We start from the raw sequence: 25,308 nt of genomic DNA, 5'->3' as shown, positions 1-25,308 counted from the left end.
ATCTGGAAAATGTTCAAATACGAAATTTCACTGAAAGCCAGTGGAAATTATTGTTCACCCCATCAATTGCTCAGAAAAGTTCAAAAATAGCAGCTCAGATGTGATTAAATCCAGCAAGCCTTGGTAACATAAGCACCAACACTGTGAAAGAGCAGGGCAAGCAGCGATTTGGCTCATTAGCACTGATTTGTGACACCATTTGGAAAAAATCAAGGGAATTCCAGAAGAAAAGCTAACGTTGAATCAAAGCTAAAGGGTAAAACAGATAATACAGTGCTCATTAATGGCCTGCCAGCCTAACAACAAATCCGGAGGAAAAAAAAAGAGAGAGAAAAAAAAGGAAAGGAAAAAGAAAAAGAAACAAGTCAATTATTAAAGAAGAAGATTTAAATTTCCTGATGCAATAGGCAATTTAACTCTTGCTTTCTCTCCAGCAAGGGATAGCTCAATGTATTGGTTCCAACTACTAGTAACCTAATGCTCAGCCATGAGAAAGTTATTAAATATTCAAATCAGTATGGATTTATAGAAATTTTGGCTTACTGAACTTGGTTTGGTCCACAAGATCACAAGTGACACTGACAACGATGACAAACCGAAGCCTGCGAGGCAGAGCACCAACCTGAGTGACCAAAGAAAACCAGCGTGTCCCAGAATAAACCACTTACGAACCACAAGGCATCAGACTACAATTACATGCTTGCAACTACCAGAGATGGCACACGTTTCCAGAACAGTCCAATGGAGATCCTTTGTAGAATCAGTTTAAGGTCATGCAAGGATCAGTTGAATTGGTTAAAAACGTTGTGCCAACAGGTCACCAACACGGGGAGGTCACTTCCATGCTTCATAGTGCTGCACCCAGGCACGGCCACATTGAGCCAAACTCTACTGCCAAGTTCTATGGAACATTGACCAAGCATCAAAAGAGAATTCAGAGAAATATTCAGGTACTGGAAGTGTAGATTTTTTCCATGACTGTGATACATCCAGCTTAACCAAAGCTACGTTTTGGTGCAACTTTACTTAAATGTTTATGTTCCCATCATCACTGAATAGGAATAATCTTTAACTGATTCTTTGATTAGCCAAACAAGCCAAGTTACCATAGACTGAACTTTAAACCTGGTCACAAAGTAGAAACCAGGCGAAAACTTCCATCAGGAGGCGTGGTTATAATTAGAAAAATCTACTGTGGACATTTAAAAAAAATTAAAAAAAAAGCTATGAGAGAGAATCTAAGCTCAGATTTCCCTCCCCCATTTAAAAGATATGCTTTAGTTCATAGGGAAAATAACTGAAGGAAAAAAGACTTAAGGTATTTGCTATATAAAAGATCAGACCAGATAATGAGAGTGATTCTTTCTGGCTTTGTAATCTGTTTCTCAGCTGCCACTGAAATGACTGGAGTTACACTCGGTTGCAAAGCTCAGCCCATACATAGATGCCTTGGTGGATTTTTCTGAAAAGAGAGATAAAAAATCTGGGCTGGCTTCAAGCAGTGTCACCCAGCCTTTAAATGGCTGTGAAGTGGGCAGCAGCATCTTCATTAGCATCTGGCTGCTATTTCAACAACATTTTCTCTAGGACATTCAGTCTACCACTGATGTTCCTGATCTGAGCTAACTTGTTTATTCTTTGGTAGCCCAACATTATTTTGAATGAAACACGTGAATTTGGGGCACAAATTAATTCTCTTTGGGATCAAGTTTCCCCAGCATTTCCCTAATTCTCTTTGCAGTGTGGTAGGCCGATTGCAACTGCAACAGGTAGGTTTCTCCATCTCTGTCCTGACTTCTCATTTCACGTCTCTGCCTTTGCTTCTCCTCCTACTTCTGTACAGTCGTTACAGATACCAAATTAACTGCTTAATTCCAGTGTCTCCCTTTAGGCACCTTGGGGGACAAAGCACACTAGCTCTGAGCTTGCACTGACAGACCTTCTTTTGGTACACAGAAACTACACATGAACACACCTGAAGTGTTTTACCAGGTAATAGAAATAGAAAACTATTCTTAAAAAAAATAATCCCTGAAGCAATCACCTGTCTGGGGCAGCTCACTAACCCTCCTGTTTTGATAAATCACCTCCCATCAACTCCAGCATCTTGAAACTTGCCCAATTCCCATTTTCAACAAAATTATGAAGCAAAAGCCTTTGAGAGGATAGCACATCTTCCCCTACTCTTCTTCCCACCTTCTTTTTTATAGTATTATCTCCAAACTGTTTTGTGATACTCTTTAAATCCAGTGTCAGAGTTCAGTCATCCAAGTCAGGAAGGGCAAAAGCCTTGGATCCCGAACACATCCCAGCACGGAAAGGCTGCCACATACCTCTTTTCAAAACATTATTTTGGAGTCCATTGCCAACACTTTTCTCTTGCAAAATCATTGTTTCCCCTGGGCAGAGGTGGGATAAAGCCGCTCCACCTCAAACGTATTTCCATTCCTCTCACCAGCACAAAGTAGGAACCACATGATGGACAGTAAAAGCACTCAAAAGCTCCATAAAATCTCCAGTTGACAAGCAGGGATAAGAAGTTAACCTAGACTATGTTAACGTGACCGGTTTGGAAACTTGCTTGCTTAGCATGGAAAACCTGAAGCTCCTAAAAGAAAGAAACATCCCCTTCCTCCACATCCCCCACAAAACCACAGAGCATGCACGTCTTCTATCACAGGCTTCCTGCTTCACTAACATCGAGAATGTTGCTCTTCTGTCCTCGCAGCAGTAAAGACAATTTAAGTTAAAACCTGATATTCAGTAGAAAATGATAAGCTTATGTCACATAAACCCATTAAAAAAAAAAAAAAAAAAAAAAGTCTTCTTTGCCACCACCCTTGTCAGGGTTTCCCAGCCGTGCTCCTCTCTGGACCTGTAACCTCTCATCTGGAAGTTTCTCCTTAACTGGTGGCTGGAGTCAACAGTGGTGCCTGCCAACACAGCAGCTTTTCTGTCTGAAGACCATAAAAAAGAAATCACCCTTTTCCCTAGGAGCTACCTGCTTTCCACCCTTGCTTCTGTCTTTGTGGAAATGTTTTAATTATACAAATAAATCACATCCTTACTCTCCTCCACTGAATATTAAAAGGGGTTTTTTGTTTGTTTGTTTGGGGCATTTTGCTGTTAGACACTTCTTTAAAAAAAGAATCAGAAATAGAATGCCATGCTCAACTATGCATTAGTGCTGTTCTACCTAAATTATTGTATTACAAACACACATCTTTCTCGTTTTCATCTAAAATTTGTTAGATAATGGGAGTTCACAATATTCTGGTATCTCACCTAGTAGAGTGATTCCTCCAGGAAAGCACAACTGCAAACAAAAATCTCTTATGCAAGAATATATAAAAACCTTAACGTTAGCTAGTGTCGTAAACGCAGCTCTGTGCAAGGGGGGGGGGGGGGGGGGGGGTCGGGTAAAAAGAAAATAAATCTTTACAAAACAGGAAAAAAAAAGGAAAAAATAATAAATAAGAATAGATGCATTAGAATGGGGATTTACACATACAGAAACTTAGAAAATTTGGAAAGACAGATGCTATTTTAGATCACAGCTTGAAACGAGTGCTGGTTTTCCTCATCACAGCAGCTCTGGGACCTAGAAAGGAGTCTGAGATACTGTTACACAGGGTCTGAATTTACAGTAGAGGTAAAAGGGAAAACAAAGAACAGCCTTGTCACTCCTTCTATAACACTGTGTCTAAAGGTGCACAGAGGATCCCAACATCTGTATTCGCAAAGATCAAAGAAACACCATCCTGACACAAAACTCCTCAAAATGCAGCTATACCAGACAAGGGGCAAAACGTGATCCACATAAAAACTGTCGTCAGCAGAACCCAAATGTTCCTTAAGGACAGGAGGAACCACAGGTACAGAGGTGGAAGAGCAGAGGAGTTGGCTGTCTGTGATGCATCAGGCACCAGGAGAGCAGCAAGGCCCCAGTTTGCAAACTACTGTGCAGAACCACGAATGGATGGGTCCCATCAACAGGGCTCTGCCAACTGTCAAACCCATCTTCGCCTTCACTCCTATTCATAGAATAATTTAGGTTGGGAAAGACCTTTCTGATCATCAGGTCCAACCATAAATCTTACACTGCCAAGCCCACCACTAAACCATGTCCCTAAGTCCCACATCTACACATCTTTTAAATACCACCAGGGATGGTGACTCAACCACTTCCCTGAGCAGCCTGTTCCAATGCTTGACAAGCCTTTTGGGGAAGAAATCCTTCCTATTATGCAATCTAATCCCCCCCTGGTCCAACTCAAAGCTATTTCCTCTCATCCTATGGCTTGTTACTTGGGAAAAGAGACTCATACCTACTTTCCTACAACTTCCTTTATGGTAGTTGTAAAGAGTGAGGAGAAGGGCTCCCCTCAGCCTCTTTTTCTCCAGGCTAAACAACCCCGGTTCCCTCAGCTGCTCCTCATCAGACTTGTGCTCCAGACCCTTCCCCAGCTCTGTTGCCCATCTCTGGACATGCTCCAGCACCTCAGTGTCCCTCTTGCAGTGAGGGGCCAAAACTGAACCCAGGATTCAAGGTGCGGTCTCACCAGTGCTGAGTACAGGGGGACAATCACACACCCCATGTGCCTTCACTAGCCTCCTCATCAAACTTCTCGTTTCTAGGTCAAATCAACTCCTTTCCACCTTTTTCCTATCATCTTCCACTAACAAATGTTTGAGTCCCCTCTAAGGAAATCTTCCCACTCTGCTCTCCCACTTTAAGGGCGCTCATTTTTTATTTTTTTTTTCCTGGTGGTGCCTGAGGCCGCAAAGCCACCCACAATCCAGGAACCAAATCCCAGTCCACCATCCAAACCACGCTGATGACCCTCATCTAAAAACCTTGATCTCCTATGCATTCTTATAGAAAGATATGGAGACTGACAGTAGAAGAATTATTAAGAAAAAATAAAAAGCGAGACACAAAATATATGGCCAGATGGTGAAGAACATGCCACTGGGAAGCTGTGTGCTTTTGGCCACCGGCCTGGGAGACCACTAGGTCCTTTCCATCTGCCAAAACCCACTGTGCTCATGCCCAAGTTAAGGGCTGTTGCTCTGGTTTTCAGCACAACAGCTTTGAGCTCGCTGCTCTGAGGAATGCCATGGGATACTCAGAATCTGAAAGGTGCAACATAAAACCACCATCTCATTTTATTCATTTTACAGCTGGACCTGCTTCTCCAAAGAGATTTCACCACGTTAGGCAGCACGGGAGCAACAGCTCGTCCAGGGAAGGGAGGGGGGCCTTAAGTACTCAAAAAGAGAAAAAGGAAAGACAACGTTCAGCCTTGTAGAGCCAAAAGAGCAAATGAAAGCAAGTCAGAGCTCTAGATGCCTGTAGCAAGTTTCACCCAACCAGGCAGGAACAACCATCTAGGAGACATGGTCACATCAATGGATGCTTCAAAAGCAAACGGAGCAACTTGTAGGTAAGGTTTAAAGGAACAAATTTTGGCCTCTTGCTGATGCTCTTTTTATTTTCCCCATTTTCTAATTTAGGTAAAAACCAGCCCTCCTGCCTCTGTAGAGGTGTTCTTGGCATCCTAGGTCAGCCATGGGTGTTGCACAGCAGAGCCAGGACTCGGTGCCATCTCTGCTTCTTTCAAACCATCCACAGAGGAGGCAGAGGGTTAAAAACTTTTGGTTTTAAAACCACTTTGTGGTTTAAAATATATTTTAAATAATGAAAATTTAATAATTCGGGAAAAATCCAGGGAGATTTTTCATATGCATCAACATATTAGCAGGCAGGTCCTGCCATACCTGAACAAAAAGGATGATGGAAAAGACAGTATTTCCAAAATAAAGATATGGGGCATGAAGCTTAAAGGTTCTTTGTATAGCATACAGTGAATCAGGTAGAAAGGTTCTAAAGGCCGTCCTTTCACATCGAGAGCTGCAGTTCCCATGGTATACAGGCACATCAGCCCTCTCCCTGCTTTCCCCAAGAGAAACCACAGCGTAAAACTCCCTCAGAACCCCCTTTCCCCCCATCAGGGCTACTGCAAAGCTGCATTAGATGGTGTTAACACCGAAGGGCACCTACTGGGTGCGTCCAGGTGTTGGGGGCTCTGTCCTGCAGGAGCTGCGGCCCTGGCGAGCCCCGGCGGGAGCAGCGGGTCCCTGAAGGGCCGCAGCCCGGGGCAGGGCCCGCGCTGGCGCAGGGAGACGGGGCAGGAGGCGGGAGCGGGGCTGACACGGGCTGACACACAGCACGGCCCGGCACGGCACGGCCCGCGGGGGCAGAGGGGCCGGGAGCCGGGGGGTGACCTTGGGCCTGGGGAAAAGTCTGGGGTATGGAGGGAAGGTGTGTTTTCAATTTTATCTTTGCTTTTCACCACCCAAATCTATTTTATTTTGCAATAAATTAACTTTCCCCAAGTTGAGCCTCTTGACCACAACAGTAATTAGGAAGTGATCTCCCTGTCTTTACCTTGACCCACAAGCCTTCTCATCCTATTTTCTCTCATTCAGCTGGGAATGGAGGGAAGTGAGCGGCTGGGTGGGCGCTTGGCTGTTTGAAGCAGCTAATCCACCACAGGCAGCAACAGCTATAAAACACAGCAGCTGACAGGTGAAATTTGGAAGTTCAGGTTCAACAACATCCAAATGCTTAACCCTGTTCCTATGACTCATCTCCTGACGTAGCTCTCGCTTTACACATTCATTGAGTCTCTTGTTGTGACCCACTCCTGTTTCTCAGCTCCATCCTCTCTTCCTCTCCTGTTGTTTCCATTCACAAAGACACAAACCATGCCTGCACCTTCCAGACCCGCTTTCGGTGTATACAGCTGCTTTCCCCCCGCCCTGTTGTGATCATCTCAAATGATACTCAAGATCAGAGGATGTTTCCTCTCATGTGTGCTCCTCAAGGGCCCACCTCCAGTTCTGGCAGCACCCTGGTCACCTCCTCAGTACCCATTTGCGTTTGTGGGCTCATGGCATGGGAAGGGAGGGCTGCTCCCACAACATCATCTTCCAACTATTGCAGCTGGTGTTTCTCCAGCTTTGACATATGCACTTCACTCTGCTTTAAGAAATCCAGAAAGTTCACACAAAAATCATTTTTCCCTTCTCCTGAGATATAATCCAGCCCTTCTTCCACTTGCTCCCCATTCCCTTATAAGACAGTATTTCCCACTTGCAAAGCTCTTTGCAACCTATCCCTTCCTCTCTTGCAACACCAAGATACTCAACATATGGGCACCCTTTAAAACATTCCTCCACCATCTGAAATGACCACTTTCACGTGGAAGCTGCTTTTTTTCTCCTGTCTTTATACAGCACCTAAGATCCCCAAGCTGCCTTTTAAAACAAATGGCAAAACGAACCCACAAAGAATTGCACACAATGAAAAATGCTGAAAGACTGTAATAGCAGAAAACACCGCAGATACAAAAAAAAAAAAAAAACCCAAAACCAAACACATTCACAAATCTGCGTTCAGCCCAGCTTTGAGTTCAGCTACTAATGTGCAAATGATGGCTACTCAGATCTGTTCTACTGCAAATTGTTCAAGTTCAGATTCAGCTATCTTAAAATCAAGTTAATAAGAATAACTTTGTTATTCATCTATGTTATGTTTACTTTTAAGTGATGATATGGCCATGATGCAAATGCATATAAAATCACCATTTTTTGATTCTTAAAACATGGATATTTAATGAATTATTTAAGCACTATTCTAGATACGTGCAGCACATCTTCCCTTGCTCCAGTGAAATTAGTGTGGGCATTTTCACTCCAGGATTTAATGATCTTAAATTTAAAATAGACAGTTGAGTTTGCTCTCTTCTAGCACATTAAAAGGTTGCCCATTCCCATTTATTGCCTTTTAATTCATTTGTGTGAACACAAGGTATCTTCCAAAGAAAAAGTCCAGCCCCATGAAAGAGTATCACAGATTACTGCATCCATTAATTCCTTCTGCCGTCTGGCCTACCAGTTGTGATGTTCCCTGCTGGAGGTGCCTGAATGCCTTCTCTCTCCTGGGAATTTACTGCTTTCCTGTTCCAGGATGCCACTGTCACCTTCTTTCCCTGAACCTGCGTTACTGGACAATTGTATACTAGATTATCTATCTAGCATGAGGAAGCACAGAATTACCTTGTGTAGGTTGTAACACATTTTCCCTACTAAACGTGGTAGTCTATGGTCTGCAGAAACCAGTGAGAATTATTATTGACTACAAAAAGATGGGACGGGGGTGGCCGGGGGGAGGGGCTTGTTTCATGTTTTGGTTTGGGTTTTGTTTTCTCTTGCAGACTACAAAAAACTTGCATAACCTGCTTTGATTTCTCTGTCCCCAGAAATCTCCAGATGGGAAAGAAAATAGGAAAAGGTTGTAAAACCCCAACCATAGCAATTAAGATCTTGCAATTTTCAGCTCAAACTCCACTGCAAGTTCTGACTTCTCTGACACACAGTACCTTCCACTCGCCTTTTATCTGCTCACTCTTTGCTAAGTTAGTACCATGTCAACGGGTTTTAACATCCCCATCAGGTGATTTATCCAGTCTTACCAAATTCCTTCTGAAAAGCAGAATTCCTCTTCTTCATCGCATTTAGCTCCCATGCACCACCACAGTGTGAGAGACAGATCTTTAAATTTTTAGCAGTAGTTCATTTTATTGGCAGTGAAGACAATTGGAGATAGGGGATTGGGGAAGTAGGGCATTAAAAATAAAAAAATAAAAAATGCAGGAAGCTGCTGATCGAGCAACGAGGACAAAGCTCCAGATGTTCACATACTGTTGCTGGCTGGAGAGCTACCCCTATGAGATGGTTTTCCAGCCAGCAAGAGGATAGCAAAGCAAGGGGCAAAGACCACAGGGAGTGGTGAAGCATCCCCATGGGGGTGCATCATTAGCTCCCTGCTGTGCCAATATGCTGAAGAGCAAGACAGGCCAGAGACCTGGGGCAAAAGTACGATGCATGTCTCCATCCTATATCTCTTAGACCAACACCCTCTTGGCGCACATTCCTCCCCACCTCCATTTGGCTTCCCATGGAGGAAAAGAAGAAAGGAAGAGAAAGGGGAAGAGAAAATTAAAGCAGGGTAAAATTTTCCTGAGGACATTTATCTTTTGTCCCACTTCGCCCTACAGACATTGCGTCTCCACCATGCACAGCCTGCTCTATGCAACAGCACTGCCTGCCCGAGAGCCGCTCACCAGGTTATGGAGCACAGGAAGGAAAAGGAGACTTAATAAAAACCCGTATCGTGAAGATGCCACCTTCCACGTCAACGTCATTCAACAAGTCAATGCCCTCCGTGGAACAGCATTTCATGCAAAGCTAAATTCATTTGCGGACGTTCAAATAATTATGCAAATGCATAAAAATCAGTAGTTTTACCATCCTTTAATGCTCAAAAACCCCAAAAGACCACTGTGGAAGCTAAATGCTTAGCTAAACAGAGTATTTTAAATCTGTAAAAAGACACTGAGATCACAACACTCCAGACAAGCCGTACCTAACTCGTCAGTCTCTTTTTGCTGCTATATTTAACGCATGCTGAGCAGCTCCATTCCCGCATCGCTGCTCACTAAAGGTGCTCAGAGATGCCAGTAATTTCCCAAGCAGCAAAATGAACCCAAAGACCGCACACAAACTACATCCTTGAGAAAGCAGACACAGGGGTAGTTGAAAATGAAATTAGGAAAGAAAAGAAAAAAAAATAGGAAAAAAAAAATAACCCTCCAGCCTTCACAGGTTGTCACTGTATCATCCCTCTCTCCCCTCTGTCCCTGTAAAAATCACAAGTTTTAGCCATGCTCAACAATTCATGTTTATAAAACTATCAGCCTTTCTATGTATCATTCCATAGTTGCTCAGAAAAAAGCTGTATTTTGGTGGGAAGAGGCAGTAGTGGGTGGGTACACAGAGTAATCAGAAAAGCCAAAATCTCCCTATTTCACTTCCATAAGAATCTTTCCAGAATTTCAGAATGGAAGACTAGCTCCAATATTATTTTGTATTAGCAAATAGCTCCATTTTACGGTCTTTCTGCATACACCTTGGATTCCCACATGGCCATCAAGGAGCTCCAAAATGTCACATATGTTATTAAAAACAACAACCAAACACATTTTTCTTAGATCATTCATGACAAGAGGTGCTTCTTTCCAGGTGAACTTTCAGCCGGCTTCAGCAAGCAGAACTGGCTCACTTCTCCCACAAACTACTGCATCGCTTTTCCATTATTCATATTCCAAATTGCTATTTCTCTGCATTAGCAAACAAGAACAAAATGTCCAGCATTTCATTTTTATGTCTCTCAGTGAGGTGAAAATACTGTTGATGGATTTCCTCCTCAAGCAAAAAGTTTGCTGGACCAACAGCCTGCTGTAATTAAGGTTAGAAACCTCAATTAAAAGAAAACCCAGCTTTTGGTTTTTGGTATGTTGTTTCTTCCCCTGACAGAATCTGTGTATGATGGGTGAATTACAGAACGCTGCCAGATAAAAAGTGTCATATAAATACAGAATTACAGGGATTATTAAAGATTATTCTGAGTTAAAAAATCAACACACTGCAGCGGCAGATTCTTAAAGGTGCTGGACCAACACACAAAGAACTGAAGATGGAGAAGTAATTAGAGGCAACTCCCATCCTTGGCCTGGCCACCATCCCAATCTTCAGGGCATTTTTCATGGCCTGAAGCTTTCACCAATTTTATACTGACAGATGGGGAGTGGGAAAAAAAAAAGAAAAAAAAAGCAGCAAAAAAGCTTTATCTAGGACCTTTCCCATATTAATTAAAAACCTGCTGATGAGACAGAAGCAACAAAGCAAGTCACGTTGTTGCCCATGGAGCATCCTCAAGTGATGGCAGGTGCTGGCAAACGCCAATATTTCTTCCTTCTGGGAAACTTCTTGAGATTTGCTCACGTTCAGAGAGGCTGCGCTTCCCTCTCCTTATTTTAATCTCCATACAAGAAAAACCAAGCCAACCAAACAAAAAAAAAACAAACAAAGCAAAACTGATGACAACAGACAAGTCACCAAAAATAAGGAAAAGTTCTATTTCTCAAGCAGTCAGGCTGCATCAAACAATCACCTGTGATTTATTTTGGCTCCAGTTACCCTCCAGCTATACCTCCAAGCTCAATGTACATCTCAGGCAGAGCTGCACAGAAGAGCACGCTGCAGAGAAAGACCAAGCAGCACCAGCATACGAGTGGATTCAAATCAACAGGGAAGAAAAATGAGTAAGTAAATAAATGTGTGCAAATATAACACAGAGCCTATATATAAATATGTAATTGGTAAAATGTGTCTGAATATAAACACATATTTGGGTAACTTCATACCAAGCACATTTGGCTTAACAGTTTAAGCACCAGCAGGTTAACCAGATAGACTCTCTGCTTCTCACTTACCCTCACCCTTGGTCACCTGTGATGCTCAAGCAGCGCAAGGCAACATCCTAGCTCTCCTACCCCATCCATTGGCTGCATTTACAAAGCCCTATTTCACAGCTAAAGACATGTTAACTGTAAGATCTTTCATCCTTTCCTGAAAAATGGGTAGGAATGATGGAAAAAGCAATGGGATTTCCCTCCTGCCTTTACCACTTCGGTGGTGGTGGTTTTATTTTTTTGGTGTTTTTTTTTTTTTTTTTTTATTCTGAGTTTCCTTTGCAGCAGAACTTGCATATATTAAACACTGAGGATGGGTGGAAGGAGCAGGGAGGAGAACAGAAAGGGGAGGGAGGCGTAATGCAATTATAACACCTAAGCCAATCTATTACAGAGCTGCAGGGGACAAGGACAGAAAGATCAGGTACTCAGCAGCACACGTGTGCCTTCAATAAATCCTGCTACTCCCCTGGGCTTCACCAGCGTAGCTCCAGCCTCCAACCTCTTTGGCACCAGGGGCAGGAGCTGCCTGGCCCAAGCATCATGGCTTACCCCAACTGGGCAACGGAGAGAAGCCATTCGGGTCCCCCTGGCCACAAGTGATGCAGCTGAAGCACAGCAGAGCTTGAATTAGACAAGAGGAATAGATAAGCATGTCAAGGTGTTGGTGAGTAATTTTTTCTGCAAAGGTGAGTTTTGCAGGACATGGGGCTGGTGCTACATGTCCCTCTTCCATCTGCACCCACCGCCACAGGTGTAACCCTGCGGCAAAAGCTGGGCTGTGTATAACACCATTTACCAAATGCACCTGTTTCCTTTCAGTCAGAGCCATTAACTTTTTCGATGAAAACCGGCGCTTGCTCCCATTGGAGGAGAAAAAGTGAATGCCATGACGGAGAGAGGAGCTCGCTCTGCCTTCAACTTCATCAGAAGTGCCAATATCTCAGGGTGGATGTGGAAGACTGACATTTTAAAAAGGGCGGGAGGGAGAATAGAAATTAAATTCAGATTTTCATTGCACAAACAAGGCACGCTTGGAGAACAGAGAGGGATGAAATCCTCGACTGCATGCCACTGTGTCACTTCCAGAGAGTCACTTTTCTGACTACCACCGTACTTTAGATGGCAGTTTTAAAGGTTATGGCTGAAGGGGCTCTTCCAGCAAAGCCTTCAATGAACTTTGAGCAAAACAGAAGTACACGCACGAACAAGCCAACGACAAGAGTAAGGCAAGGCAAAAATTTCTGAGCCATCACTGCCAATACCCATAGGGCCGTTGCCTTCCCCAAGAAGCCTTCCTGCCCCCCTGCTTTCTGCCGCACTCTCCCAAACTCATTTCCCAGCTGGATCATTCATAGCAGCATTCAGGTGGAGCAAACAGCAAAGCACATCCTACCACAAGGTCAAGAGCAATCTAGAACTGTAATTCGTATCTGTCCAGCCAGGCAACACAAGTGTACAGCATCACTTGCATTTTTGGGCAAAATGTTTCCATTTTCAGTTACTCATTACCGGCAGTGAACCACGCAAGAATAATCTATTACAATATGAGCTCAGAAAACTTTTTAGAGGAAGCAACTGAGGATAACCAAGTTCAAATAGGGTTTAAAGAAAAATCCTGCTAATTCACACTCGGGAGAACAGCAAGCAAGCCATAAATTATGAATTAATAAACCCAGCCAGCCACCTCTCTCTTTTTGGCTTGGACAACAAAATGCTATGAGTTTACATAGTTCTCCAGTCATCACCATTGTCTCGCTGGTGTCTACGTTACAGTTGTGGGTCCTGCAAGATGCACTCAAGCCCCTCTGTGCTAGCTGTCATAGAGACATGAAGATGACAGGTCACCTCCCAAGGAAGCCAGAAGCTGGCACAGAACAATGAGACAATGGATGCCTCCTGGGAAATGGCACTGCACATGGGAACAGCCAGACACACAGGCATCATGAAGGCATCTCAACAGGTATATGAGGTCTACCAGGGCCTGTATCTCCAGATGGATCTTCCTACCTCCAGACTTCATCTCCAGCTCAACGTACTTCTTCCTAGACATGGTTTACCCCAAAGGACGTTCCACAGCTCCACCCGGTGAGACCATTAGTGTTACCATCACAACCTGATGGTTATAAAAACGTCCACAGGTAGCATAAAACAAGCTGTAAGCTCCTCAAGAGAAAAACAAATCTCCAGAAACACCACCCAGATGAAAAGCCATGGCAAGCAGGGAAAGGATGCTCACTCTCGATGCCATTTCTTGGCTTTGGGGGCCAGTGGTGTTATGGAAAGGATGTGACTGAGAGCTGAAGGACTCCCTAAGGGTTGACGGTGAAACCTCTCCAGCTGGTTAGGGACAACAACTTCGCTGCGAAATGTGATTCTCATCTGGTGCTCTTTCAGATGAAGAGATGTTTGCATGTTCCAGATCACCTGGGTCCTCCAGTCCTATACACTGGAGGAGATGAGTGAGGGAAAAAAAATCCCCAAAAAACTAAGATGATGTTCATCAACTAACAGGTACCCAGAGTGGAAAGAAAAAGATACATAAAACCTTTGATGAAATAAGTTTTGACTTTTCATATGGGTGTTTTCCTTTTGAAAGACCATCCTGAAGCTAGAGGAAGCACACTGTGTCATAGACTCATAGAATCATTTAGGTTGGAAAAGGCCTTTACAATCATCAAGTCCAACCATTGACCCAGCACTGCCAAGCCCACCACTAAACCCTGTCCCGAAGTACCATATCTATATGTCTTCTAAATACCTCCAGGGACGGTGACTCAACCACTTCCTGGGAAAGCCTGGTCCAATGCTTGACAAATCTAAGGGAAAAATTTTTTTCAAACATCCAATCTAAAACTCCCCTGGTGCAACTTGAGGCCATTTCCTCTCGTCCTGTTGCTTGTTACTTAGGAAAAGACACCAACCCCCACATCGCAACAACCTCCTTTCATGTAGTTGTGAGAGCCATAAGGTCTCCCTTGAACCTCCTTTTCTCCAGGGTAAACAACCCCAGGTCCCTCAGCTGCTCCTCACAAGACTTGTTCTCCAGACCTTTAACATTGCCCGTCTCTGGACACGCTCCAGCACCTCAGTGTCTTTCTTGTAATGAGGGGCTCAAAACACAGGATTTGAGGTGCAGCTCCATCAGTGCTGAGTGCAGGGGGACAATCACTGCCCTTGTCCTGCTGGCCACACTGTTGCTGATACCAGCCAGGATGCTGTTGGCCTTCTTGGCCACCTGGGCACACTGCTGGCTCATGTTCAGCCAGCTGTCAGCCAGCACACACAGGGCCTTTGCCTCCAGGCAGCTTTACAGTCGCTCTGCCCCCAGCCTGTAGTGTTGCATTGGGTTGGTGTCACCCAAGTGCAAGACCAGCACTGAGCCATGTTGAACCTCATACAGTCAGCCTAGCCTCGGCCCATCAATCCATCCTGCCCAGATCCTTCTGCAGAGCCTTCCTACCCTCCAGTAGATCAACACTCCCAACCACCCACCTCCAGCTTGGTGTCATCTGTAAACTGACTGAGGGTGCACTCAATCCCCTCATCAAGGTCATCAATAAAGATATTAACCAGGGCTGGCCCCAGCCCCAAGCCCTGGGGAGCACCACTCGTGACCAGCCACCAGCTGGGTGTAACTCCACTCCCCACCACTCTTCAGGCTCAAGCGTACAGCCAGCTGTTTACCCAGTGCAGATCACATCCATCCAAGCCATGAGCAGCCAGTTTCTCCAGCAGAATGCTGTGGGAAACACTGTCCAAGGCTTTACTGAAGTCAAGGAGACAACATCCACAGCCTTCCTCTCATCTGTTCAGGCAGGTCATCTTGTCATAGAAGGAGGTCAGGTTAGTCAAGCAGGACCTGCCTTTCATAAGCCCGTGCTGGCTGGGTCTGATTGCCTGGTTGCCCTGCATGTGCTGTGTGATGGCACTCAGGATGATCTGCTCCATACCTTTCCCCAGCACTGAGGTCAGGGTGACAGATCAGCCGTTCTCCTACTCCTCCTTCCTGCCCTTCTTATAGATGGGCATCACACTGGCTAACCTCCAGTCTTCTGGAACCTCCCCAGTTAGCCAGCACTGCTGTAAAATTATTGCATCCCTTAAACCCAGGAGCAATTTAGCATTTTTGTCAGATTGGGCTAATGAAGAAACCTTCCACATCACAGGGCTGGTGGGACAAAGAGGCAACACTCCAGCAGAGCAACCCAGGAGCCCTTCTTCAGGGAGGGAGTTGTGGAGCACAGTGTACACAACCAACCGTACCCACACTGCAAACATCTCCCCAGACACCAGCTGGGGATGCAGAGATGCAAAGCACCAATGGTCAAACCACAAAATAACCACACCTTCTGCCGTGCCCCTTCTGTAAGTCTCACAGAAAAGCCCGTTTGTAAGGACAGCCATGTTTATTTGCATGCATCGCAGGGAACTGGACAGTCCCCGGCATCAACGTGCATCGGAAATATGTTGACTTGCAATTGGTGTCCTGGAGCTGTGATAACCTTCCCACCAAGAAATCAGTTCTACCACTTAAATATACAAATTGAAATTCTTTCTTTTCTGGGTTTTTTGTTTGGGGGTTGGTGTTTTTTTTTTTTTTTTTTTTTTTTTTTTTTTTTGTCTTAAATTGAATCCCACTTGGGTTTTATCTCTTGGGTAACAAGGATGCTTGATGCAATAGAAACATCCAAAATCAGAATAGCAAATTCCTCATTCCCTGAACAGTGGATAAACCCCGCTTTGACTTTTAAACTGAAAAACAAGTGTTTCTGTTGTTCGGCTGGGGCTCTGCGTGTGTGTGCATGTGTTCTGGTGGGGGCGGGATAACCACAAAGACATCCCACATGGAAACAGCATTACAACGTTCCTTTAATGTAGATTTTTCTCCTTCTATCAATAACTATTTCACAGAATAACCCCTCTAGCTGACCACACCACACAGAGCATATAAATACATGAGCCTATGAGTACGAGAGCAGAAGGTGAATAATATCAGGTGGTTTAAATCTTGGCTTTCTTGCTTTATTCCACCGGTTGCAACCTTTGATGGAGTCACGCACCTTATTTTGGTTATCTGCTTTGGGATGAAACTAATAGTTTTCCAGACCAAAGAGGGACTAATAGCCAGATGCACTTTAATCCTGCCTGCTGTGGGTAACAGCTGGCTATTTCCCAGCGAAGAGTTTTACTCATTTCAAGGATTTTTATATGTAATTGCTTTTAGATATTAAAAAAAAAGGCAAAAAAGGGACTAGGGCAAAGGGATGGTGAGGTAGAAGGCAAAGTGTTCAACAGCTGCATCTCCAAGGTGTACCAGTGGCAAGAAAGCCGATCCATTACCAGTTTTATCTCCTCAGCTCAAATATCAGTGAATAAAATCTTCACCACAGCCACATGAACACTTACAGACCCACAAACACTTTCAGTACAAATTAAGTTCCTGCATGCCAACACGGAGCTACAGGGACCTGCAGATGTGAGCTTACACCTGCCCACAGCAGCATTCTGCCTGGCAGACACGGTGCTTGGGATACAAGGAATAGTTCTCAAAAAAAGCCCAAAAAGAAATCAAAACAATGAAAAAACCTGAACAGCTACTCAAGTGAACACAGAAACAGGGTCTGCACCTTGGTTTGGCCAGCAAATCTTTGCTTACCTCTCTGCTCCAGCACTTCAACACCCAAGCTTCAATCTCCAGCTTGTTTGGGACCTGCTGACAGAATCCATGTCACCACGGGATTCTAGCAGCATGCAATCACCAGATCCCCCCTTTATGTTCTCTATATAAGCATTCCACCCCCATTCATCTCTTGCTGGGATAACTCACTCCCAATATCAAGTCTGCAATTGGCGACAGGCTAATCCTGATTGACGACCACCAGAATTATCTTTTTCCAAAGCCCCTAGCAAGGCACAAGCATGCACCATGCCTGTCCAAGTTTGCTTCTTAAGCAACCACTAGCAAGACAAACCAAGGCAGAGCCTCCCTAAAGGCAAGTAAGAATTTACATGGCACATAGGACATCTGACACTGTACGAGGTGTAGGAGGAGGGATGCAAATACTCGTATAAGAAAATACCAAGGGCAAGGAAAAGCTGGCATTTATGTTTCAGGGATAGCAAGAGAAAAATGTGGATTATTTGCAGGATGAGAACATCTGGGGGGGGTGAGAGCAGTATCTGCTTGCAGTAAGCCTTCATCACCTGCCCTCGAGCTTATCGGCTGTCACATAAAGGTGGCTAAAAAGCCATGTGTTTAACAGGAGGAACAAGCCTTTTCCAATAGGAATTAAAAAGCAAAGATATTATAACAAAAGCACTATATACCCAGCAATCAAAACCATTTCCCTCCTGACAAACATCCCTGGGCTGAGTATTCATGCTCTGAAAAAAAACCAGAAATCTGAGGGAACTCAAATGGGAATCTCTCAGCCTCCCCCTTTCGCCAAGCACAAAGACAGACAATGCTATTTAAATCGAGTGACAATCTACAGCACACAAAGGACAGAGGAACTGAAGTTTGGGGAGTGGTGACGCAATATGGTGAAAAATAATAATCAAAGGCTGAATTTGGCTATTTCCAACAGGCAGCTCAGCATCCATCCGCCTCCTTCGGTGGCTCTGTCCTTCGCTGTGTTCTCTGAGAATAACATCCTGTCAAAAACTAACATTGAGTTTCTACAGCCTATATATAGTGGTGACATTTTTATTCTGCTAATTGATTTAAAAAAAAAAAAAAAGGGCAAAAAAAATTTCAACTTTTGAACTACCTAAGAGCAGTAGCTTTTTTGCATGGAGTTATGTTACTTAAAATGAGTGCAGAGTCTTTAAAAAAAGCAAGTCTGACACGGACAGAGCTCTCTGCAGGCAACTCCTCTTTGCCTGCAAGGATGATAATTATTTTCGAAGAAATAAATCTGGCTTGTGGTTTGCAACCTCTCTTGCAGCCTTTTAAACAGCATGATGTGTATTCTTTCCAGTGCACGATGACTGACCTTCACATGTATAGTATTACACTCATTAAATATCCTTATTAGACTTGTTGCTGAGATGTACCACTCTGGACAACTATTCATGTCCAAGACTGTAACTGTACACAAAGGAGGGACAGGACCACGGGCAGTACATATCTCAAAAGAGTCTGATGTTTCTACTTTTTATTCCCAAGCATTAACGTTCCAAACGGATTAGATATAACTAGCAAACTTACTAATTTACACTGCTATGTCCCACTTCAATTGCAACTACAACTCCGTGGCAGAGAAAAGCAAACTTCTCTGCATTTAGTTATTTACCATTCAATTTATGAACAGAACTGTAGTTGTTTACAATTTGTAATTCTCTAAAGATTTTTCACCTTGGGAGAAAAGGGGAGAAGACCAATTTTAATATGCACATCCAAACAAAGCGCATTTTAATGCTTAACAGGGACATTTTGATGCATCGGTAGAAGTCACGCCTTTGCAATTCGAGTAAGTGCATGTTCTGGGAATCAACACATCATGACTGCTTCTAGAAGCAGCAGAAATGGATCAAAAATGGAATAGACGTTGATATCTTTTGGCCAGAAAACAGAGCAGATTGCTTCTCAGGAACGCATTTGGAGTCCAACTTTCCAACCTAGCTGCAAGTAGTGGCATATAGTTATTTACAGGCAACAGGGACCTACACCAAAATTTACTGAGAGCACTAGGCACTTTCCACTGCATTTCAAATAACTTCAGCTCAGTGTTTTTCAGCCTGCATGCTACGGGCTACTTTGCCTTTTACTGAAGACACCATGACACCAAGTCTTTCTGCACAGCAATCTAAAAATGTGTAATTTTAAAGGCATCTAGAAGTCCAAAGGACTTCCATGTAGCTCCTCCAGATGACATATAAAGTCCAATCAGATCAGAGTGGTCTCATTCAATCTTGTAAATCCTCTTCGGCTGCCAGATTTGGAGCCAGGCGTTTCAGACAGCATGAAATGGGTGGGCTGCTTGCACAGCCTACATCCTAAATTCCTCTGGAGACCTTCATCTAACAAGATCTCTGTTATCACATGGACATGGGACCCTTCGAAACACTCTTCTCATTCCTTTTGAGGGTAACTGTGAGGTTAGTAGCATGCAGTAGGTGGAAAAAGGGTGCGAATAGAGCACAACCACAGAAGTAGACGTTTTTGCCTATGGCTCTTGTAAACACCCAACACAGTCTACAAAAACATCATAAAAGTAGCTTAAAATGGGATATGATGACCACAATCAACTCTACCATGTCTAAACTGCTACAAATTTCATATAAGTCTTTCAATCTGCCTATTAAATGACCACCCAGAACTCTCAGAGAATACCATGTTTTTGTGCCTAGCCAGGTGCTAAACACACCAAAATGTTGTCTTCTAGTTCTTTTTCCAAAAGACCAGTGCAGAGTGCACCACAGATGTCACTTTTCAATAAACCCAAGCCTCCTAGATTACAAAAAAATATATATAATTATATAATTAGCATTATAAAACACAGAGTACTCTGTAGGGCATCAGAGTATCTGCACAGTATCAAGAGAAAATCAAGAATACTGATCCTTCTAGGACGGCATCTGCCATAAGCAGGTTATTTTCCAATATCTCACTTGCGATCCCCAAGGAAAGGCAACCACTGCTTTACTTCTGCTGAAAACTCTTGCAATATGCAAGGGAGGGAGGAGGGGCACGGGGGCGTACAGAGATGGGGGAGCGGGCAGCTGAATTTAGTGGTAGACCACTCATAAAGGATAAGGGTACTTCAATATGTGAACGTGATGGAAGCAGGCAGCTTGTGGGTAAACAATTCAAAATTATTTTTGGCAAATGAGTTTTGGTAAAGGCAATGAATTCAACAAGAGCAAGAGTTATAACTGGGATTGATACAAGCCCTCCTGCAGCACTGCTCCTTCATCTCCAACCGATGGATCAGCCTCTCCTGAGCTAAGAACTTGAAAAATAATTACAAAATGCAAAATAATACAAACACAAGGAAAGGTCAAGTTTAATTGCTGCATTTGAGATAATTTTTCACATTCTACTTCCCACCCAGCGCAGTGCTGAGAGTCCCTGGAGACACAGATGAAGGGATTTTGTAGAGAACAAAAAAGAAGCCCAATGTGCAAGTTAGGTACCAGCTGATACGACAGCAGGCGTCTCCTCAGACACCTCAGAAGTAGTTTGCAGTTGCACAGGGGAAAGGAGAGGAAGTTCACAACTGCAAAATGAAGTTAAGAAATCAGCAACTTGTCCACAGCCAGAGCCACTTGCAAACAACAAAACACTGGTTACAGAGAAACCTAAAGATTCAGCCTCTATATTATAAACCAGAATAACACTGACCTACTTTCCAGCGGACTTGCAAAGCTGCTGGAGATGCTACGATGAAAGACACTACAGAAACCTAAAGCAATATGGTTTCAGATACACAGGAATAAGGTTATCACTGAAATGCAGCAATGCAGTTTCTACAGTGAAGGTAACAGATAAGAGATCAAATAATACAGAGCTAGACAACTTTTTTTGGAGAAATATGGTTTTAAAAAAGCATTTCAGGATATACACTTGCAAATGGTGCCCCAGATCTTTAATCACCACAAAAAGCAAAATTAACTTTTTTACATGGTAAGGATTGTCTCTAGAAGAAACTTGCGATAACCTGCACAGCATTCAATTTATTAGCTTAAAACATGGTGATGAGTTGGATCCAGCCAGGATTCACATCTATATGGGAATAAGGGATTAATCAGGTCTTGCACGATTCAAAAGAAGCTCTCCACGGTAAAGTGGAGCACTGTATAAAGAACAGAAAATTCTCTGGTGCAGAAAAAAAGAGGTCTCGGACACTCTACAATACAGTTAGCTTTGCTAGGGAAAAGCAAAGCTGGGCTATTGAGTTCTTTAGAAATTACATGGCTTCTTGCTTGCATTGATACAACCACACAAACGAAGCTCAAGCCTCCACCAAGATGTACATTAAAATCATATTTAAAAAAAAAATATGCTGAATTTGCCCTTACCATTTATAGAAACAAGCTTTCAAATCTTCTGCTGCAGCATTTATTCCCCAGCATTCCCATCGCCTATGAAAAGACATTCTTCCCTCAAAATGGAAAAAGAAAGTCAATCTTTGCAGGAAGGGGGCTTTGGTAAGCAGAACTTGAGTGTGCTCACACAGACTGCACAAAAACGGAGCTAAAAAGTAGTGCGTCCATCAGGAAAGCCTTGAATCTTTGAAAAATAACCATCAGCTTTTGCTTCAAAGAGCTGTATTGTACCAATCAGAATTCGGTCCCTCCACTCTGGCCATCAGATCACCACCTGCACAACCCCTTAAATCCCTGCAGAAGTCCTCTTCAGATACAAAAATGGGCACCCAGAAACACCCTTAGGAGCTCACCTTACCTCAATCCAGACTGTTCTCCAGCATAAAGTAAATCACATTTTAAAACAGTTGAGTGATTAGCAAACCTTGAGCAACAGGTTATCAGAGCACCTACTGATGCTCATCGAGGCTGTGCTATTACAAAAGAGAATAAATATTGCCCAGCTCATTTGCACACCAACTTGTTAGCCTGGCAGGGGTGAAGATGTGCTACCTGTGCCAGCTCTGCTACGGAACACTCAGCTTTAAGCAATCTCTGTCTCAGCTGCCTCACTGAGAAATCGGTGAAGACTGCACAGAAGCACTTGGGAATAATATGGTAAAAATCATAAAACATTTTGGGTGGGAAGGGACCTTTAAAGGTCATTTAGTCCAACCCCCTGCAATGAGCAGGGACATCTTCAACTAATCCCGGTTGCTCAGCATGGGGCATCTACCACCTGATTGCTGAGCAACCTGGTCCAGGGTTTCACCCCTCTTATCATAAAAAATTTCTTCCTTGAATCTAGCCTAAATCTACCCTGGTTTAGTTTAAAACCTTCCCCCTTGTCCTATCGCTCCAGACCCTGCTAAGAAGTCTGTCCCCACCTATCTTATAAACCCCCAGTAGATACTGAAGGGCTGCAAAAAGGTCTCCCCAGAGAAAAGGGCAATTAAATCCTTTGAGTAAGCAAGGAAGCATGCGTAATTAACCATTTAGAAGCCATCAATAAATGGGAATGCACCCCGCAGTCCAGTAGCACACAGCGGCTTCAGCTGTTTTACAAGAAACACATCTCAAAGACATTGTGAATCCAACAGACTCCTTATCCATAGCCAATTCTCCTCCCAGCCGGAGCCATCCCTCCTGTGAGCACCTGCACCTGGAGAAGATGACCCCCAGCATGAGCTAATCCATCCCAGCCAGGTCACCCAGACATCAATGCCCCCAGGGTTTATTTTGCCATCCTCTGGACTTTTTGTTTTGCAATAACTCAAGCCACGGTTCTTCCAGTGCCTCTCCTCAGAGACTGTTTCACACCTTCATAGATCTCACTCTGAAGGCATTTTTCCTTCCAGTCTAATCTTCGGAAAAATTTGAAAGCTACAAAATGTAATAAACCAACCAGTCAGATTATATATATATATCACAGTTCAAAAAAAGATGAAAGGCTATATTGTTAAGGATGTAATTCCAGTGGCTTCCAAAATGTAGCCTGTGCATACACAGAAGAAGAAAAGGAACTGAAGCAGATTATATTTTGTCTTATAAGTCTCCTAAAATGACCCAGCTTCTGATCCTCAGCTCACATCAGGAGAATGACACTGAAAAGGCTAATAAAGACCTGCCAAATATCTCATCAGGACAAGATACCTGTGTGTTCATACCAGCTTTTGCCAATGTATCAAGTGAAATGATATAAAGAGGGGAAAGGAGGTCCATCTGCTTAAAAATCAAATATTCACGAGCAGAAGGAAGCGTACCCAGAGCTCCCATGTCATTTTGAATAGAAACCACTGCAATCAGGTTACGATGAGCAGTTACTATACGGCTACAGTACCACCTCAAATACTCTTGATTTGATTTATATTGGTAGACATTAAAAAAAACCCAAACTATTCTGTCTCAAGGCAAACAAAATAAAAATAAAAATCTAAGGCTTAGTTGGAGGAAGATAAATTGTAGCTTTTATAATAACAATAATAATTTATTCTACCATGGCACTGGACAGAAGATGATTAAATATGAGCAAAGGTCTCCACGTGTTTGGATTTACATCAGGCCATTCAATCCATTTAGCTCCAGAAGCAGTAATTAATCATTGCTGGAGAAGGGAGAAATCTTAAGAAATTCTTACGCTTTCCAATTTCAGAAGCGAGTTGTAACACCTTTAGGAGAGCAGTTCATCTCCACAGGAGCTGAGACATCTTGAAAAGCTGGTACCTTACAAGATTTTAGCTTGCCATTTTACAGAAACTGGTATTGCCTTTTATGTTAAGGAAAAAAAAAAACAACAACCAAAAAAACACCACAAAAACAAAAATTCACACCACAAGAAGCTTTATAGACCTACAAATTCAAACGCAACCACCACTTGCCAAAAAGATCAATGAGACACATTTGAAGACAGTGCTGAATTTAATATAATTGCAAAAGTCTTGGAGCAAGAGGATGAACGCTACTGCACACCATCAGTTCCCAGATCACTCTACAGAAGACATCTCTCTTGTTTTGATAACCCATTTTCTAAGTGCTGTCTCATCACCCCAACAGCCATATTTTCACCCAGCTTCCAATCCTACGTACAGAACTGACACTCCCAGACTGGGAATAGATGTTCATCAAATAAATCTCTTCCATAGCTTAAGGGAAGAATTGAAAGAATAATTTCACAGTTATCATCAGAGGAGTTCTGGAGACCAGCAATTTCCTACTGAACACTGGGTAAATCTCTGCAGATTCACTTCATGAGGTAGGAACACCTTGACGTTCCCCCACTGAAATATGACAAAGTCACAGAACAATTTAGGCTGGAAGTGGCCTTTGGAAGTCTCTACGACTCTCCTTCTCCTCAAAGTAGTTCCAGTTAGAGTTGTTCAGGCCTTATCCAGAAAATTTTTTAGTATCTCCAAGAACGGAGATCTCACAATCTCTCCAGGTTCATGCTCCAGTCTTCAAAAACAGTCATGGTAAAATACAGATAAACAAAACAGAAAGTCTCCCCCTCTGACATCTCCTCTTCAGGTTGAACAAACCCAGTTCTTGACGTCCCTTCTCGTATGTCTTGGGCTCCAACCCCTAGATCCCTTGGTGGCCTCCCCTAGAGGTGCTTCAACATACAACTGTCTTTATTGTACTGGAAAGCCCAAAACTGGACAAGGCATCCAAATGCAGCCTCACAAGTGTCAAACAGAGAGGAAAGAACATTTTCTTGGACCTGCTGGCTAAGCCTTTATTAACCAGGGACGTGGTTTACCCTCTTTGTCACAATGCCACTCTGCTGACTCACGTTCAGATTTATATTTAGGTCTTTCACTGAGTTTGGGCTTAAAATTCACGGATTCAGACTTTCATGTGAATAATGACCTTCTAGTAAACCAGCTGGGGGCTAAATCACTGTGCCTCTTCTTGCTGGTGGGGCTCACTTTGGCTCTGAGTCCTCCTGCTGTAAGTCAGTTGTCCAATACTCTCTCAACAAAAATCACTTTCCCCAGTCTACAGATTAATACCTCAGATCACAGAGCTAATATTTAGTCTTTACTATGTGGGGGTAAATAAGAAGGTCCCGCGAAGTTTTGACTACCAAATATATTAAAAGAGACTCATTCATTGAGTTCAGATTAGGAGCTCAATGATATCCACTTTTTTATTATTTTCTCCTTTTTTTTTCCCCCTGAACCAAGAATTCTGCAAATATAAAGGCTCTCAAAAAGTGTATTAAAATTAAAAATTACAGTATGAAAGAAACTGCACTGAATTAAAGCACTCAGGAAAAATGAATTACACCACTGGAACAGCAGTTTTAAGAATCCATATTTTGGTTCAGTTCACTTAC

At 43.3% G+C, this 25,308-nt stretch overlaps 1 protein-coding gene across 10 annotated transcripts in view; it reads right to left on the bottom strand.

The window, feature by feature from the left end:
* The window catches only part of TSNARE1 (t-SNARE domain containing 1), a 515,090-nt gene that overhangs the window by 422,259 nt on the left and 67,523 nt on the right, over positions 1–25,308 (bottom strand). The window contains exon 1 of one of the 10 annotated variants that reach the window (XM_080380507.1): positions 17,041–25,301. The exons of the other annotated variants lie outside the window; for them this stretch is intronic. The gene's annotated coding sequence lies outside the window, so the exon portion shown is untranslated. Of the gene's footprint in view, positions 1–17,040; positions 25,302–25,308 lie in introns of those variants that run through there. 10 annotated transcript variants of the gene reach the window in all.

The sequence above is a fragment of the Falco punctatus genome (assembly GCF_963210335.1).
Source record: "Falco punctatus genome assembly, chromosome: 3".
In the NCBI taxonomy this organism is placed as follows: domain Eukaryota; kingdom Metazoa; phylum Chordata; class Aves; order Falconiformes; family Falconidae; genus Falco; species Falco punctatus.
This window is presented reverse-complemented; position numbering and strand designations above follow the sequence as displayed.